Raw genomic sequence first — 6,505 nt, forward strand, 5'->3', positions numbered from 1 at the left:
TGTGGGTAAGGTCTGTAATGCTGTCACAGTTATTTGAATCCGCAGCCCTATAAAAATAAAAAAAGGCTGCCTATATCAGAGAGAGTTGAAAAAAATCTGAAGTAGTTGTTCGTTGACATTACCCCAAGTGCTAACATATTGCCATTGTTAATGTTTGGCTTATACCACAATCTATTGCTATCCCAGTTGGTGTAAATTTGCAGGTAGATTGACAGCTCAAAGGGGTTATTAAAGGATTAACTGTCTTTGATGTGGGTTAAGAATACAACTATTTATACTTGTAAGGGATTAAATATTTGAGGGGATTAAATGTTTTGAATGGGCTTTCATGAATAGAAGTATTTTTTTTAGAATAATAAAGGCTGCAACAGATCACAGAACCTTTACAGTGCCGAAGAAGTCATTCAGCCCATTGAGTCTGCAGTGGCTTGCTCAAAGGGCATTCTATTTAATTCTGTTCCCCTGCCCTAACCCTGTAGCCCTGCATGTTAATTTCTTTCAGAGAGCAATTTAATTCCTTTTTGAATGCTTCAATCGAACCTGCCTTCACCACCCTTTCAGGAAGTTTGTTCTGGACTTCTCTGGGTAATAATTATTTTCTTGCATCATTTCTACTCCTTTTGTTCATTATTTTCAATTTGCACCTTCTCATTCTTGATGTACTCTTGAGTGGGAACAGTTTCTCACTATTTACCCCTTTCATAGCCCTCCACTCAGGATATTTAGAACTTTATTTTAGTTCGTTTGAACAAAGCTCCTGAGGTCTTCCCATGATGATACCGAGCGAATTGGCATGGAATATATAAAGGCAAACAATGTTGAGTGGAGGCATGAGTTGGCATGAAGCTTATGAGAGACTATTGGGGTAAATGGGGATATCAGTTGGCATTAATTGAGCATGAAGAGTGGGTGGAGGGTGAGAAGGTATGAGGGTTTAAGTGCCTAATGTTTAACAAAACAACAAGATAAAGTCCCAGAGAACTAAGGCAGGCCTCTTAAACAGCCCACTTGGCACTTGGCAGCCCTTGTGGCTGCTTTTGATCTGTGTCTGGGTACAATAGGACCTGCATATCCATGTGACACACAGAGCCCACCCCTCCGCAACCCCACCACCAGCCACTACCCACCACCCCCTCTCCCCTACCCCCGGATGAAAACTGTGCAGGGAGTTTTCTACAAGGCAGATGTGCCAAGGTGTAAGACTTTCTAACTCAGAAGCAAATATCTGGACTTAAATTTCCTAGATTTTAACAGCAACTATTTCAAAAAGTACATCTGGTGGCTATGAAAGGCACTGTATTAATGCATATCTGTCTGTCTGTCTATCATGATGTCAATTTGCTGGCTTGGAGTGGGGTAAGCACAGTAAGAAGTCTCGCAACACTAGATTAAAATCCAACAGGTTTAATTGGTAGCACAAGCTTTCAGAGTGCTGCTCCTTCATCAGGTGAGTTCTCACCTCATTTAATGAAGGAGCAGTGCTCCAAAAGCTTGTCTGTCTGTTTGTCAGAGAGGGTTATGTCCTAGGTTAGACCTTTCATAGGTCCTTACTATCAAGCAACTCCTTCCAAGCCTATTCAGGTATTTTCACCAACCCCCTTATAGCGTTCTTCTGGACACCTCTAACTTCCTTTTCTTTAATTATCTCACTGATGCATTTACCATTTTAACTACTGTTGGAGACACTACATGGAAGCTTGTAAGGTGTTGGGGATCTCCACTATGAACTGGAGAATCAGTGAGACCCCACATAGCCTCCTTTCGAGAAGGCTCACTATATCTTGTGCCACACAGGCAGTTAACCGGCCAGCAGTAGGCCTTCCCTGGTATCAAGGACCTCAGTGGAGAAGCACTGTGACCAGCCAGCCAATTGCAGAGCAGGAGCTCTTATGTACTCAGCAGCACCATCAAGGAAGATGAGCCGCTGCTGCCAGTACCACATCCATTCACGGTCTTAGATTGAAGAAGGACCCAGGCACAGGGGGGTGATGGCCGGAAGGGAGTCACACATTATGTGAGTGTTGAAGGGGGTTTGAGTTGTGTTAAACAGCAAGAACAGGAGGTGGCTCTCTGTGGCCACTTTCTTGATGCTGTGTCACGTTGGCACTGTGTGCCTTTGAATGTGAACTGCATCCCATCAACCCCCATTACGCTCCTTCCCATGAGCCTGTTATCAGCAAAGATGCCAGGTTTTGCTTGCCGTGTTCCCTGCATGGTAAATGTCTGTAAAAAGATGAGGCCCTCAAGTGGCCATTAATTGCCCATTTAAGTACTTCAATTGGCAAAGGGACGACAAATCCTTGGGTAACACCATATCACAGTGGTTATCACTGCTGCCTCACAGCATCAGGGACCTGGGCTCAATTCCGGCCTCGGGTATCTGTGTGGAGTTTGCATGTTCTCCCCGTGTCTGTGTAGGTTTCCTCTGAGTGATCCAGTTTCCTCCAAAGACGTGCAGGTTAGGTGGATTGGCCACACTAAATGTGGTCAGGTGGTTGAGGTTGCAGTAGGTGAACATGTGGCTAATAGTGACCACAACTCTGTCTACTTTAGGATACAAATGAAAAAAGAGGAGAGCTGTCCTAAGGGGAAGGTGCTAAATTGGGGGAAGGCTAGATACAGCCGGATTAGGCAGGAGCTTAGGGATACAGACTGGGATAGGCTGTTGGAGGGCAAGTCCACGTTAGGCATGTGGGAGCCTTTCAAGGGAAAACTGCAGAGGGTGTAGGAAAAGCATGTGCCGGTTAGGAGGAAGGATGGGAAAGGTAGGATTAGAGAGCCGTAGATTACTAGAGATATTGAGGACCTGATCAGGAAGAAATGAGAGGCGTATGTCAGGTCTAAGCAACTGGGAATGGAGAGAGCATTGGAGGAATACAGAGAGAGTAGGAGGGATCTCAAAAGGGGAGTCAGGAGGGCAGAAAGGGGGCATGAAATGGCTTTGGCAGGTAGGATTAAGGAAAATCCAAAGGTGTTTTACTCCTATGTTAGGAACAAAAGGGTGGCTAGGGGAAAAATCGGTCCCCTCAGGAACAGAGGAGGGGAATTGTGCTTGGAGTCCGAGGGAATGGGGGAGATCCTGAATGAATACTTTGTTTCGATATTCACGAAGGAGAGGGACTTGATGTCTGGTACGGTCATCGAGGGAGCTTTAGACCAATTGAAGGAACTATCGATTACGAGGGAAGAAGTGTTAGGGCTTTTAGGTAGCATTAAAACTGATAAATCTCCGGGGCCTGAAGGCATTTATCCTAGGCTGCTTAGGGAGGCGAGAGATGAGATTGCTGGGTCTCTGACACAAATCTTTGTCTCTTCTTGGGACACAGTTGAGGTCCCAGAGGACTGGAGGATAGCGAACGTGGTACTGTTGTTTAAAAACGGTAGGAGGGATAACCTGGGTAACTATAGGCCGGTGAGTTTGACGTCAGTGGTAGGCAAGTTGATGGAGAGGATTCTTAGGGATAGGATGTATGAGCACTTAGAGCGTTGCGATCTGATTAAGGATACGCAGCATGGCTTTGTAAAGGGGAAGTCTTGCCTTACGAATCTGGTAGAATTTTTTGAGGAGGTGACAAAAACGGTCGACGAAGGACGAGCCATTGATGTTGTCTATATGGATTTCAGTAAGGCGTTTGATAAAGTCCCTCATGGTAGATTGGTAGAAAAGATTAAGGCTCATGGGATACGAGGCCAGGTATCTAGATGGGTTGAGAACTGGCTTGCTAAGAGGAGACAGAGAGTAGTAGTGGAGGGGTCCTTTTCTAGCTGGAGGTCTGTCACTAGTGGTGTGCCGCAGAGCTCAGTACTGGGACCTCTTCTCTTTGTGGTGTACATAAATGACTTGGAAGAGGGAGTAAGTGGTGTGATCAGCAAATTTGCTGATGACACTAAGATGGCTGGATTGGCGGGCAGTGAGGAGCAGTGTCTGGCAATACAACGGGATATTTGTGAAGAAAGCCTATGGTATGTTAGCCATTATAGGAAGGGGTATAGAATATAAGAGCTGGAGTCTAATGTTGCAGTTGTATAGAACGTTGGTTAGGCCGCATTTAGAGGACTGCATCCAGTTCTGGTCGCCTTCCTATCGGAAGGTCATGGAGATTCTGGAGAGAGTGCAGAGGAGGTTTACCAGGATGTTGCCTGGTATGGAAGGACTGGGTTATGAGGAAATTTTGAGCAAATTGGGGCTGTTTTCCCTTGAAAGATGGCGACTGAGGGGGGATCTAATAGAGGTATATAAGATTATGAAGGGTATAGATAGAATAAACAGAGGTAAGCTATTTCCTATGTTAGAGACACACAGGACAATGGGCCATGGGCTTAAGGTGAGGGGGGAGAGGTATAACACAGATATTACAGGGAGGTTCTTCATACAGAGGGTAGTGGGGGTATGGAATGCTCTGCCAAGTAAGGTGGTGGAGGCAGCACACTGGAGTTGTTTAGGAGTAACTTAGACAGGCAGATGAGTGGGTTGGAGATGGGTGGATATAGGAAATTGTTTTAAATAAGGTTCATTAGCATTGGGGCACCCCTGGTAATGTAAAAGGATATGGTATGATAATAATGTTTTTTCTCTTTTAATTCACAGGTTTTAAGTCGGTCCGCCTTGTTGTCCAACGAGGGAATTACACGCGATGGGTCGTACTTGGGCTGCTCTTGAATGCTCGAGATTGGCCTCGTGCTTCATGTTGTTAGTGTGTGCTTAAACTGGACCAGATGCTGGGCAACACAACAGCTCAGTGACTATCACTGTTTGTTGTGCAGACACATGGATTTGGGCCAGTGTTTGTGGGAGTTTGTGCAATCTCCCCGTGTTTGCGTGGGTTTCCTCCCACACCCCAAAGATGTGCTATTAGGCTGATTGGAAGTAATAAATTGTTCCTAAATTAGTTTCCCTCAATGTGGATTGCCACAAAACAATAGATAAGAGTCATGGGTGGAGGGGGGGACTGGTAATGTTAAAATGGCGGCGCGGGCTCGTTGGGCCAAAGGGACTGTTTCCCGGGCTGTTTTTGTTCTTTATTCTTTGTTCTTTTTGTTCTAAATTGACCCTTAGGGTGGAATTTTACCAGCACGTCTGCCTGAAGTTCGTACAATCCTGCCTGAAGCCAATTGACAATGCTGTTCTCCGAGCCGAGCCGCCTCCTGGGATCACTACAGGCATGCCAGTAAAATTCTGGCCTTAGTCTCCCAAAATGCACTGTAGGGTTTCTATAGTGTTCAAGCATGGATTTAATTGGGTTGAAGGTGGGAAGCTGGTTCAATCCCCGTCTGCCACTCTCCTACCTCATTGAATGTTTTAGAACTTATTGAATGTTTTTAAGGCAAGGATAGGTACATTTTTGAACAGTAAAGGAGTTAAGGATTATGGTGAGCAGGCGGGTAAGTGGAACTCAGTCCACGAAGTGATCAGTCATGATCTTACTGAATAGGGGGGCAGGCTCGAGGGACCAGATGGCCTACTCCTGCTACTAGTTCTTATATTCTTATTAAATGCCCTCTGTGCCACAAAACCCACCATGGGGACAGGCACAGAATTCTACCCACTATTTTAGCCAGCCGGAGTTGTGAGCAGGTTATTCCAATGCAAGGGTAACCTCCCTTGATATGAACCTTCAGCTGGATTTCAGTTACCTCGTATCTGAAAACTATGCAGCCATCATATCAGACCAACCAAAAAACTGAGCAATGAACTTGAACCTCGGGCTTGGACAGCTCCTGTGTGTATTGTAAATACTAATTATGAAATAAGAGCAGTCTGGGAAAAGAATCATCGTTTCAAGGTGCGTGATGATCTAATTACTCAGGTCTCTTCTTTTTTACAGATAACATCAGTCTAAGGAATGTCCCTTCTAAAAAGCCTGATATTATATTCAGGTCACTGGTCACCTGTAATGTTTTCTTTTAAGTTAGTAGGAGCACATTGGGTACCTGTCAAGGCTTGCAAATGAATTTATAAAGTAAATTTCTTCCAGTTACCAAGAGCACCTTGTCTCTCATGATGGAAGAAAAGCTATCATTCATTTCAAGCTGTTACAATTCCTGTAGTACAGTACGTCTCTTCAACTCGATCAAGCTGTGGTGAATTTTAAATGGCTTCAGCTGGGGAGATGTTATTTGGATCTGATTCTGTAGTTTGAGGAAACGTTATGTTGAAGTTCCAGCAGCCTTTGTTAACTCATTAATCTAATTCTAGGATCTTTGAAGGGCAGTCGGTATTTTAATTATAGATTCTAAGCAGATGGTTGGCATTGAAAGAGTGTTTGCAGATGGTGGGTAACAATGGTTCAGCCATGGAAGTGAGACTTGTCCTTCTGGATAGAGTCCAGCTGCTTCAAGTTTCAAATCAGTGAGGTTGTGGAGAGTTTATCCCAGGGCTATTACTTCGTGCAAGTAGTGTTTGCATTTGATAATCCTGGGTAGTTATATGAATATTCATTACTGTCAATGTCAGCCTTGACTCCGTAGTCACGTTACTTCTGAGTCAGATTGTGGATACAAGGCT

Source organism: Carcharhinus amblyrhynchos, chromosome 6, assembly GCF_965287045.1.
Source record: "Carcharhinus amblyrhynchos chromosome 6, sCarAmb.v2.hapA, whole genome shotgun sequence".
NCBI lineage: Eukaryota > Metazoa > Chordata > Chondrichthyes > Carcharhiniformes > Carcharhinidae > Carcharhinus > Carcharhinus amblyrhynchos.